The sequence below is a fragment of the Xenopus laevis genome, chromosome 1L, assembly GCF_017654675.1.
Source record: "Xenopus laevis strain J_2021 chromosome 1L, Xenopus_laevis_v10.1, whole genome shotgun sequence".
NCBI classification, from domain to species: domain Eukaryota; kingdom Metazoa; phylum Chordata; class Amphibia; order Anura; family Pipidae; genus Xenopus; species Xenopus laevis.
The window spans coordinates 232,051,419-232,064,162 of NC_054371.1; the positions used below are offsets into that span (position 1 = coordinate 232,051,419).

The 12,744-nt window shown below is 41.8% G+C and overlaps 1 pseudogene; it reads right to left on the minus strand.

The window, feature by feature from the left end:
- Positions 1–5,006: 5,006 nt before the first annotated feature.
- On the minus strand, positions 5,007–6,631 carry LOC108719132 (annotated as a pseudogene).
- Positions 6,632–12,744: the final 6,113 nt, after the last annotated feature.

Genomic DNA, 12,744 nt, shown 5'->3' on the forward strand with positions numbered 1-12,744 from the left:
TCACTGAGGGGTTGTTCTGTGACCATATAAAGGCACAAGGCTGCAGGCTGAGTTATACAGGGAACTCTGAGTATCACTCATGTATTATAAGGGATAATGTACCCCCTACTGTAAATGATAAGGATATTAGAAGTCACTGAGGAGTTGTTCTGTGACCATATAAAGGCACAAGGCTGCAGGCTGAGTTATACAGGGAACTCTGAGTATCACTCATGTATTATAAGGGATAATGTACCCCCTACTGTAAATGATAAGGATATTAGAAGTCACTGAGGGTTGTTCTGTGACCATATAAAGGCACAAGGCTGCAGGCTGAGTTATACAGGGAACTCTGAGTATCACTCATGTATTATAAGGGATAATGTACCCCCTACTGTAAATGATAAGGATATTAGAAGTCACTGAGGGGTTGTTCTGTGACCATATAAAGGCACAAGGCTGCAGGCTGAGTTATACAGGGAACTCCGAGTATCACTCATGTATTATAAGGGATAATGTACCCCCTACTGTAAATGATAAGGAGATTAAAAATCACAGTGAAGTTTTGCAATAATTCATATTTTATTAGTAACAAGTAAAAATACATTCTCCAGCACAGTACAATAGACAAATATGCACATGAAATATACAGATTACATAGACATATTTCCCGATACAAGAGAGAAAGAAATCCCTTTTCATTAAAGCCCCACAATCTATAAAAGTTACTTATCTGCATTCCAAGAAGAGAATATTACTGTATTTTATCCCGGAGCAGTGACTTAAAGGGGAAGTTCACCTTCCAAACACTTTTTTCAGTTCAGTTGTTTTTAGATTGTTCCCCAGAAATAAAGACTTTTTTCAAATAATTTCCATGATTAATTTTTTACTGTTTTTTCAAAATCTGAGGGGCAGATGTATCAAGGGTCAAATATCGAGGGTTAATTTACCCTCGATATTCAACTGCCGAATTAAAATCCTTCAACTTCGAATATCGAAGTCAAAGGATTATGCGCAATTCGTTCGATTCGAAGGATTTTAATCCATTGATCGAAGGATTATCCTTCGATGAGAAAATTGTTAGCAAGCCTATGGGGACCTTCCCCATAGGCTAACATTGGCCTCAGTAGGTTTTAGGTGGCGAACTAGGGGGTCGAAGTAATTTTTAAAGAGACAGTACTTCGATTATCGAATGGTCGAATATTCAAACGATTTTTCGTTCGTATCGTTCGATTCGAAGTCGAAGGTCGTAGTCGAAGGTCGAAGTAGCCAAAAAAACCTCTATTCCTTCACTCGAACTTAGTGAATGGGCCCCTAAGTGTAAAGTGTAATGTTTGTGTCTCTGGTGTTTGAGTGACAGCTCAGTAATTCAGGTGCAGATTCTGTTACAATTTTACAACATTTAGTTGATCCATTTCTCAGCAGCATCTCTGGAGTATCAGTAACTATTGTATCAAGTCTAACAGCTGCCTGGAATGAAACTCAGGGATTCTGCTCAGCAGGGGCAAAGATACTTAATGTATCAATTTAGAACAGTATACAGGGTCGGCGACCCCCACCCAGAACTGCTTTCGAAGGTGAGAATTTACACTTTACACTTCAATATTAGAAAAATGGTGACACATTGAAAATAGAAATTAATTGGAAAAAGTCGTTATTTCTGGTGATCTGTCTGAAAACAACTAATTGTTTGAAGGTGAACGACCCCTTTATGCTCCATTGTCTCCTTGGGTCACGTATAAATGAAAAGACAGTGAAAATAAATCCAAATGAATCTATTATTTCTGTTATTAAATGACCTTATAATTAACACATGAAGGCTTGTGGCACACCTGTGGATTTAGCTGTTTCTCCCCTCACATATATTTCACATATAACATTACCCCTTTCATAGAGTTAAAGAGAAATAGTCAGAAAGCACCAGTAACGTTAAAAATGTTCAGACAAAAAGACCCGATCCTTGCGGATCACAGGCCTATATGTTGGCTCTATATACATAATAATAATAATAATAATAGTCTGGGCAGAATGGGGCATGTTCTGGGTAAAGGAAGGTAAAATGAGGTGCAATATGGATGGAATATAAACACTGGCAAAAATGAGTTGATTTAAATCGGGACATTCATCTTAATAACAATCTCCAGTAATACCCGTGTGTGACTTGCACCATACATTCTAGTGTTATATAAAACAAGAGTATATTTCCTTTATATATTCCACCAAAACAGAATTCTTTAAAAATACATGCATTATAATGTCTCTTGCTAGGATCTACCATTAATAGAATTCACATAGTAAAACTACCGTTGATAAAAACAAATGATGTCGCTGAAAGTTAAGACCGTCTAGTTTTCAGGGTATAAATTCAGAAGATTCTGATCTATAGCCTGATACTCCCATACACTACAATGTATTGTAAAAATAAAGCACCGCTTGGAGAAAGTTGCATCAAAACGTCCCTTGACTTTAATGCATTTTGAGCTTCGTCACGTTTCATACATTTTAGGGGGAGTGAAACGGCACAGATTCATCACTATTAATGGGGTTGTTTACTTATAAAAGAAATGTTAATATGATGTAGAGAGGGATATTCTGAGACAATTTGCAATTGGTTTTCATTTTTTATTATTTGTGGTTTTTGAGTTATTTAGTTTTTTATTCAGCAGCTCTCCAGTTTGCAAGTTCAGCCATCTGGTTGCTAGGGTCCAAATTACCCTAGCAACCATGCATTGATTTAAGAGACTGGAATATGAATAGGAGAGGCCTGAATAGAAAGATGAGGAATAAAAAGTAACAATAACAATATATTTGTAGCCTTACAGAGTATTTGTTTTTTTAGATGGGGTCCGTGACCCCCCATTTGAAACCTGGAAAGAGTCAGAAGAAAAAGGCAAATAATTCAAAACCTATAACAAATAAAGAAGGAAGACCAATTGGAAAGTTGTATAGAATTAGCCATTCTATAATATACTAAAAGTTAACTTAAAGGTGAATCAGTCTCCTCCTAGCTGTAGTAGTGTATCAGTTAGTGGATAACCGTCTCCTAATAATGTGTTTAGCTTTAGTTCAACTACTACATTGCTGTAGTAGAATTAAATGATCTTTTGCCTTAATGGACAATCGATCGGGAAACCTTGATGTATCGTGTGGTGATGTTGCGCAATCCCCCGGAAATAACGTCACAGCAGTCGTTCTTAGCTGGGGTCCAGTATTCTGCCTCCTTCTACAATGGCCAGTGGTTTATTATAGACCAAGACAAAAGGTGATCTTACAATATATCCAATCAATGAGCATGTTATGCTATGAATCAATTGGTGGAACCAGCACACAGACACATGTCCATAGAAGAGGGGGGGAAAGGTAGACTGCCCTAGGCAAACAAAAGACACCAGGACAAAAGGCACTTCCCCCGGTAATATACATATACACAGACACAGGGATCTTAGCATGGCTTGTACTGATCTTGTAAAAGTACATCTTTGTTCAGTGGTCCGTATTCCTCAATCCCACCCGGCGCCACACCCAACATGCTGCAGTCATGTCTGATGAACACAAATCGGATGGGAATCGGAATGATCGGGCGACTGTGCAAAGGTCGGTCGTAAAGACGCTTATCCCGCATTTGGTGGCGGCCATATGGCGAAATATGAGAAATTTCCACGTCAACATAATATGAAAGTTATGTAAGTCGTCCATTCTATGGATGGAGTTCAGCTGCTCAGTCTTGTTGTGATATTTACACGTCACTATTACTGTAAGATATGACTTTCCCATAACACAAACACAATCGCAGTCTCCAGGGGGAGATGTACCTGATACAATTGCAGCCAATGCGCATTCATTTAACAGTTATGTTTGTATCTTGGCCACAAATCAGACCCATTTGTGATTTTTTAAGTTGTGGTGTCATTTCTGATACGTGACATGTGTGCGACAATTGTGTGTGTGACGTGTGTGTGTGACATGTATGTGTGACGTGTGTGTGACATGTGTGTGTGTGTGACGTGTGTGACATGTGTGATGTGTGTGTGACGTGTGTGACATGTGTGTGTGACGTGTGTGTGGCACGTGTGTGACGTGTATGTGACATGTGTGTGTGACATGTGTGTGTGACATGTGTGTGTGACGTGTGTGACGTGTGTGTGTGACGTGCGTGTGACGTGTGTGTGTGTGACGTGTGTGCAGTTGTGCTTTCTGCAGTAGTGATGTGCCCCCCCTGACCCATTGTTATGTGAACGGGGTAAGCCCGGGGCAGGTAAAGAGGAAGCATCAAAAGACCCCTCTGAGTTATAAATTAAGGAGAAAGAAAGAGGCTGATGTTCTTCTGCTTAGGAATAAAATTAGAAACCTTTCTCACATCTTTCCTAAGCAGAAGAACATCAGCCTCTTTCTTTCTCCTGACAACTTCCTTGACTACTTGCTGGTCAGACTGGTGGGAAACTGACCAGCAGGTGGCGCTGTTGTAACACAATTCATTCATATTAACAGTACATGTATCCCTTAATATCTTGGAATAAAAACTAAATAAATAATGAATGTACATTGCATAAGTGCTTAGAATAACCCCCTTATCAATTTTACATTCACTTATTCAAAAGAATAAAATAGACAGAAAAAAGGGAAGAAACATAAAACAATTATGAGACAGAAAGGAAAGATAATAATGAGGGGGGAGAACATTAATAGGAAGGTAAATAAAGAGAAGGGGAAAGAGCAGAAAAAGCAGAAGACAAATCATAATGTTTTTACTATTCAGCACTTCAGTGTGAGACAATAGTCTATTTCTATATACAGATTTGCCTCTAGCTGGGGGTTTGTTGCAAAAAGAACCCAAACACTCAATAGTCCAGTTTCAAGCTCTCCGACCCCACTGTTCTTATGTGCCTATAAACACCCCTGAAAAGGTAAAAAAATAGGTAAAAAAATACTCTTACCCTTATTCTACTATATACATTGAATATATATAGTGAATAAAGTACCCCCTATTATAAAATAAATTAGTGACTGGATACAGATTCTCTGATAATTTACCATGGTAGTGTCTTAACTAATGATTCTCACCCAGACATCCCACCCTACCCAGAATGCAGCATGAAGGGGCTCAGTGAATGTGGCAGTGAAGGTGTGTAAGTGTCTGATTGGCTCACTCAGCTCATAAAAGGACAGATGTCCGGCCTCATAGTCCAATGAGATCCTGATTCTCCTGCAGGAAGGGATGTGGGGTAAATCTGTCCATTCACTGTCATGTCTCACTGAATAGGAATCATCATCCCATCTGTACAAACACCAGGACTTGTTATTATACCCAATCCAGGACTGATCCCCTCTCCTCTCTATACTGGGATAGGCCACCCCTACCCTCCAGTACCCTGATTCACTGACCTCCACTTCCCAGTAATGTCACCCTGAGGGGAAACTCCTGCTGCTTAAAGTCTGAGGAACCTGAAATCTCTCTGGGGTTTGTGGGTGACACTGGTCTGTGAGTGAGAAGGAAGCAGATTTCCTGTCCCCTGATACAGATACATTATTCCCAGCCGTGTTTATATCCAGTAACAGGTCTGTAGCCTCCTGCCCATAGATCCTTCCCTTTACCCCAGTCACAATGGCAGCTAAGCCTGTGAGTAATGTCTCTGAGATCAGATCCACATCCAGATCCCCTACAGCAGGGACCTTTATATCATGTCTCTCTCTGCCCCCCTCATTATCTGCAGCTCCATGTGATTCCCGTTCCTGTAGGACAGTGAGTGGATCTGCCATGTTGCACAGCTCCTCAATGTGACGGATCTTCCTGGACAGCTCGTCCTTCTTTATTTCCAGCTGCTCCATCAGATCAGAGAGTGTGAGTGAGAGCTTCTCTTTCTGGCTGGAGATGTCACTCAGGAGTCGCCTCTCTAGGGCTTCCAGCTGTTCCCTGATGTCTCTAAACAGGGCAGTGACTCACTCTGTCTCACCGGCTACTTTTTCTGCCACTTCTCTCCTGCGCTCCTGCAGTCTCTGGGCTCCTCTCTCAGTCTTCTTTCTCTTTTGGCCCAGTTTCTCCAGAACTTTCTTCAGTTTCTCTTTCTTCTTCTCAGAGGCCTCACTCAGCAGCTCCACCCTGTGGCCCCTGTGCTCCCCAGCCAGACAGCAGGACACACAGACACAGACAGACTCCTCACAGCAATAATACTCCAGAACCTTGTGATGTACAGAACATTTTCTCCCCATAAAGGAGTCGGTGGGTTGGGTCAGTACATGTTCTGCTGACTTGCTGTGCCCCCTCAGGTGGGTATCACACAGAGAAGCCTCACACAGGAGACAGGATTTAGCAGCAGGTACAGGAGAGAGGACACAGTAGGTGCAGAAGATCCCAGTCTCCCCCGGCTCTGTCTCAGTTGGACGGAATCTCTCTGCTATGTTACGTAGAGTTCTGTTCCTGTACAGGGCAGGACGTTCCTGATACTCTGCTCTACATTCAGGGCAGGAATAAGCCCCAGATCCCTCCTGGGTGTCCCATGTTGTCCCAATACAGACCTGGCAGAAGTTATGGCCACACGGCAGGGATACAGGATCAGTATAAATGCTCAGGCAGATGGAGCAGCTCAGCTCGTCTCTCAGATCAGCAGTCGCCATCACTGAAATCAGGAACAAGAAACTAAACTGAACTTTACTCTTTGTCTCTATAACCAGTTGGACTTGTTTTATCTCTCCCTTTCTCACAGGGTTGTGCTGTTTTTTTTTTTTTTTGCTTGGACATTGGCATCCAGTTAAACCTTTGAGTTTCCATTCTTATATCATCACTCATGAAACTCTCATTGAAAATGAATATCAAGTTATTACATGTGTTGGGGGTAAAAGTCTTGCTCATGTTTACCCAGACAGTCCCCATAAGATTTAGTCAGCTATGGGTTGGTCCTTATTTACAGTTGGGATTAGTAGATTATTCCAAATATTTTCCTTGCAGTCCTAGAGTTGACCAAGGTGGTCAGGATTCACTTGTTCACTAAAATGGGGGTCTCTTTAGATCCCCCATGCTGGAGGATTTGTTTGCACTTCATGGCCTGGGTGCATATAGGCCTCAAGATGAAAAGCTAGTATAAGGATAGATCTGTCTTAGTTTGCTCCAAGATTTAGAGTTTGGAAGAGGTTAGCTAGTGAGCAGCCTGATGCTTCAATGAGAAGAGTAGAAGGATGAGTAAGAGGTAGGTGCCACCTGGCAGAGTAGGGCCTTAATTGTACAGACAGATAGTGGTCAATCCTTCAGGTTTTAGGGTCTTGTATTCAGGGACACTTATCAGTGAGTACTATTCCACATAGTTGAATTAATGCCTTGTATAAGTAATCACTGCTAGAGAAGCCAAAGCTAATTGATGAGCAAATGTATTGTATCATCTTTATTAGTCCTCCTCAGAGACTCGACATATTAGCAATAAACAGATAAATATTGATTTATTCAGCCTGAGAGTTCAGCTGTAATAACCTACATCCACTTATACTACACAGTCCCACAAGAGTCACATGTAATGTCAGCTTGGTGGAGAGTTGTTGGGAGTTGCTGCTCACCTGGCTGGGTTGAGGGTAAAATACAGTGTCCCCTGTTAGAAGGCAACAGACAACAGTATTTACCCAAAGCCTTTCACCTGATTAATGGGGGAACAAACCCAATCATCAACCTGGAGGTACATGATGTGATGAACGATTAGAAGAAGAAGGTCCTGTTTTTGGCTCGTGTAATTTTATTGTATTCAGAGCCCTTAGCCAGAACCATCTTTTTTCTTGATTTATGAGAGAAAAATCTGGGAGCAAACATCAGACTTGGGGTACAATGAGCAATGAATTATTAGAAAAGGGGCATGTTGACTGTATTCTTCTTGCATGGAGAAATTGAGCAGGCACTTCCAAAAACCAATCATCCAGGCAGACTTTTCAATGAAAAAGTGTTTATTGAAGCACACTAGAACACATAGTATCATGATTAAGTATCCTGTTGACACGAAATGCGTTAGGCTGTGTTCTAGTGTGCTTCAATAAACACTTTTTAATTGAAAAGTCTGCCTGGAAGATTGGTTCTTGGAAGTGCCTGCTCAATTTCTCCATACGGTTATCCACTCCCTCAGCTGAAGGTTCAGGGCGGTGCACCTGGACCCCTTCCTTATACTGTTTTCACTTTGAGACCCATCAGTGTTTTTGATTCTAATTCTGTATTCTTCTTGCACTCTGATCCCTTAAGGTGGCCATACACATACTGATAAAGGCTAGTGACAGACAAGTAGAGTCTGCAGCTTATTGGCAATGTATGTGGCCCTCTGAAGGGCTTCACCAACTCATATCAGGTTTAAAGATGCAGGTCGAATGAAGATGCATAATCTATATAATGTTGTGCTGCAAATTTGTATTATTCCAAACTTTGTTTTTACACTTATTAATTAGTTATTAACTACTGTACAGCACAAGAAGCTGTCATTTAGCTTAAGTTGTAGGTTTTCTCAGTGCAACTCAAACGCTTCCTAATGGGTCCCATGGAGGGGGAAGAAGAAAATTACCGGCACTCAGGACTTAGTGCAAGTGGGCCAAGCCCAGCGTGTTTATTTGCAGAGTAACGTTTCGGGGGCACGCCCCTTTGTCAGACTAGCACCCAAGTGTAATTGAGGGTGCCGAACCCTTTTTTTTACTGAGCACAGGACTAATATACTTCGAGAGGTCAGGGAGTGCTGGTGGTTTTTGCTTTTGGACATCCCATGGAGGGGGAGTCCCAGATGAGCACAGAAGGGCTGCCTGTTGGCCTAACTTAAGGTTACCATCCATCACAGGGGATTGACCCCATTTTGGAGTTGTTGTCCCCATGCAAATTTGTACCTCTAGACAGCCCCCGTCTGGAAAATACGGTCCCATGAATCCCCAGAATTGTCAGGCTATTAGATGGCCACCTGTCCTTCGGCATGAATGAATTCAGCAAATTGGCCAATTAGGGAGCGTTAAGCAGCAGCACATTTAATTCACTGTAAAACCTGAAGCTCCCCCCTGATTGGCCAGTTTCTACATTGAAGTACTTTGTGGCCAAGGAGGGTTTTTTTCCTCATTGCTTCTGGCTCCTGTGTCTCCCACGTACCCCAATCCTTCCTCCGCCCCCCTCAGAACAGGCAATTAAATGAATGCAGCTGACAGTAGCGATTGACAGTTGCTTCTTACTGACCTGCTGCTTCTCCGATAAGTTTCTGTAACTAATAATATTTTATATAGTCAAATGTGCATCACAATGGGAATCTGGGGGTATTACATGTGGAGTTTATCATTTTGCTATGAGTTCTGGGGGTATTATAAATGAAACTGCCACTTTGTCATTTTGCAATGAATTCTGGGATATTATACAGGAAACTGCAACTTTATCATCCTGCAGTGAGTTCCGGGGTTATTATACACAGAATTGCCACTACATTCATTAATATATTCTAACGAGGGTGTATTTTTAAAATGTGAAGTGATTAGTGGGGGCTGTCATGCAATGTGGGGGTATTATACATGAAATTGCCTTTGTGCCATCTTGCGGAGAGTTCCGGGGGTATTATTCACAGAATTGCCACTACATTCATTAATATATTTACCGAGGTTGTATTTGTATAATGGAGAGTGATTAGTGGCGGGGGATGTCTTGCAATGTGGGTGTGGTCTAAAAAGTTTGCCGCATCGCACTACGTGCTCCGCCATATACTCCCCTGTCCCCAGATTTTTCTCTGAAATTCTGGTCACCTTAGTCTGACTGGAGTTCATTATGGGCCCGTCAGTCTGTCAGTCTGACCCCAATTAGCCCTATTGCAGGTTTTGTCTTGTATGAGATGTTATTTGCATTGTTCACTGTTCTGTATAAAGTTATTGGATTTTGCTCTATGTGTTACAGTATTTTATTTTATAGCGGCGGTTGTGTCCCTTAGTGACACTAGGTGGCAGCACTGCACAAGTCCAGATTTATTTTATAAGATGCCACAGACTAAAGGAGGCCATAGACTATACAATTACCATCTTTCCTGGAATAGACGTTTCAATACACAAATGTAGAGCTGAGGGAGAAACAACAGAATTCTACTTGTATCTGACAGTTCAGCACTAACAATGGCTGATGTTCGGGTGCCTTCAAAATTTACCGTCCAGCCCGATCAACAAGCCGACCAATATCCAAGTCTTCTGCCGATATTAGTCGGCTCGTCTCCCACCTTATACACACCGAATATCATTCGAAAACTTGTTTCATACAATATTATCAGTGCGTCTATGACCGCAACAAAGAAGGGGTAAAACTCCAAATGTTTTGTTCTGGCTCCTCTCCGTCCAATATATATATATTTGCTTGTTTTTTGGGGACTGTGCACATTCAGTACTGGTTACACTAAAGCAAATCTTCTCTTGGTGGTGACATATGACTGTTTTTCTAACTACTGACTCGGGACATGTTATTCTCTATGACAATGAGAATTAATTGCTGGTCCTGCAGATACTTTATGGGGTATATGTAATAAATGACCCTAAGTTTGCCCAGGAGCAGTAACCCATAGCAACCAATGAGCAGGTAGCATTTACTGCTTACCTGTTTGAAAGCAGGCATCTTATTGGTTGCTATGGGTTACAGCTTACCCCTTTTTTGTTGCGGCCATAGACGCACTGATAATATTGTATGAAACAAGTTTTCAAATGATATTCGGTGTGTATAAGGTGGGAGACGAGCCGACTAATATCGGCAGAAGACTTAGATATTGGTCGGCCTTTTATTACAATTGGGTGTAAGTGTCTATAATCCCTGTGTACTCAGAGACTGTCATGACTTGGACAGATTGTCATGTTTTGCCCCACAATGAAGTGTTTTTCCTAGAATTCCAGAGAAAGGGAAATATAAGCAGTAATTATACAATAAATTAGATAGAAGAGCCAAAGCTGCTCCTTTCTGTGCCGTGTGGTTCCCGGGGATCTGTGAATTTGATGCTCCCTGGACTGAGCAGATCAGGGCAAAGGCCTTACAAAAGTAGTTGGTTGTTGCGCTTCTAAAGAGTTAAGATTGCATCTTCCGGATCGATGCTTTCTAACGGCATCCAAGCAGCTCTAACCGTCACACTCCCCTTCTCCTCAATTCACCCGCCTCCCCCGGCTGCCTCGAGCAGCAGAAAAAAGTTTTTAAACGAAGAGCTCTGCGCCTGAAGCGCGTTTCGCCCAACGGCTTTGTCAAAGGCAAAATCTCACGATCTTTACATATTCGCGGTTACAGCCATTGGTTAGACTTCGTCTTCGACTTCGTTGGAAAGCATCGATCCGGAAGAAACAATCTTAACTCTTTAGGTGCTCAACAACCACCAGCTACAATTTTGTACAAGCGTCTGCGATTAACTGGGAACGAGCAATTGGGATTAGGCCTCAATTCACTCAGGTGCCGCTGAGAGGACAAAGTAGTAGCTTCACAATTCCTTTGGCATATCGCTCGGACTGGCTTTATTTATTTACTGGTAATGGTGGTCCTAAACGTTGGACAGCACAGGCTCCAATTTGCACTATTATAACTAAGGTCACACTTTCCCCTTCATCGCCGCTTATACCCTGGGCAAAAAAGTTTAAAAGTATAAGGGTTGTATGGTCGGGTGCTTGGATCTGAGGGGGTCCAATATTTTTTGCTACTATTAGGGCTATTACTGACGAGCGGTTGAAGCTGCGCTCCCCTGCATTCTGTTTTTCTGCGTTCAGCCGCAGGGGAACGCAGGAATAGACGCATTTAGCTTTTTCCAATGGGGCTGTACTCACACAGGCGCATGTAGGCACTGAACGCAGGTTGAGACACAACATGCTGCATTTTTCCTGCGTTCGGCGCCTACACGCACCTGTGTGAGTACAGTCCCATTGGAAAAAACATAATGCGTCTATTCCTGCGCTCCCCTGCGGCTGAACGTAGAAAACCGGAACGCAGGGGAGCGCAGCTTCAACCGCTCGTCAATAAGAGCCTTTAAGCAGATTCCCCCACGAAACAATACAGATCAACGCACTACTTCTTTTTAATTGTTTTTAACCCATGAACTAGGTGATCTCTTTTTCCTTTTTGAATATGATGAATTACATGTTATGGTTTAACTGCTCTATCAAACATGACTGCTGCTGCTGAAACATGAGTTTACTGAGATATTTACTGATATATTTAACTTCCAATCTTTGGTTATTCACCTTGATTATTAATGAGACACACGTGATGAAATTCAACTCATTTATTACAATTGAAACACTATGAAATGTGTGATAATCACCAAACAACATTGTATATACACAATTCACTTAATATACTTTCTCTAATTAATTCTTTATCACGGCATACGGATGGTGCGACGCATTGTAACTCTTCTCATATTTCTCTTTTTGTAAAATTTCTCTAATGGAGTTGTCTGCACAGCCATTGTCAGTCGATATATACAATTCCTTTATAATCTGGCAGTGATGGTCTGTTAGGAGGTGCGGATAAATAACATTGTATAACTGAACAGTAAAGAGGTGAAGGCACTTGCTGGGGGTCAGTAGGTTGGACTTGTGACATAAGCAATATAAATAAGTGATGATGATGATGATGATAAGATGAGGAATTCGATTTTTGTTGCCCACTGAGAGCAGGTGCCGTTGTTGGTTGGTTCTATGCCCTGTGCCACTGGGGGGAACTCAAACTAAATTATTGGCGACTGAATCCAGAAAGGAAATTCACTTCCATCTCATGTCTTGGCACAGACTTGTCTCAACTCAGTTACAATAATTTGGGTTTCACCCCAAACT